Source organism: Haliaeetus leucocephalus, unplaced genomic scaffold (genome assembly GCF_000737465.1).
Source record: "Haliaeetus leucocephalus isolate CR32 unplaced genomic scaffold, Haliaeetus_leucocephalus-4.0 Scaffold577, whole genome shotgun sequence".
In the NCBI taxonomy this organism is placed as follows: Eukaryota; Metazoa; Chordata; class Aves; order Accipitriformes; family Accipitridae; genus Haliaeetus; species Haliaeetus leucocephalus.
In genome coordinates this window covers 6,097,663-6,098,135 of record NW_010973013.1, presented here as the reverse complement: position 1 = coordinate 6,098,135, position 473 = coordinate 6,097,663, and positions in this window count along the sequence as shown.

Sequence of the window (473 nt, the reverse complement as noted above, 5' to 3'; positions counted from 1 at the left end):
GAATCAAAAAAAAAAAAAAAAAAGACTGTGGTGGGTTAACTCTGGCTGGGAGCCCATCGAAGCCGGCCCTCCACCTTGGATTAGGGGAGAGAAAATATATTTAAGGGCGTCCTTGAGATAAGGACTCGGAGAGATCACTCAACCAATCACTGTCACGGGCAAAACAGATTCAACTTGGGGAAAATTAACTTAATTTTTATTGCCAATCAACCAGAGTAGGGTAATGAGAAATAAAACCAAATCTCAAAACACCCTCCCTTCTTCCTGGGCACAACTTCACTGCAGATTTTTTTCCTTCTTAAATCTGTTATCCCAGAGGCGCTACCACTATTGCGGACTGGCTCAGCCTTGGCCGGCGGCGGGTCCAGCTTGGAGTCAGCTGGAATTGGCTCTGTCGGATGTAGGGAAAACTTCCAGCAGCTTGTCGCAGAAACCACCCCTGTAACGCCCCCCCAGCTAAACCACAAACCCAA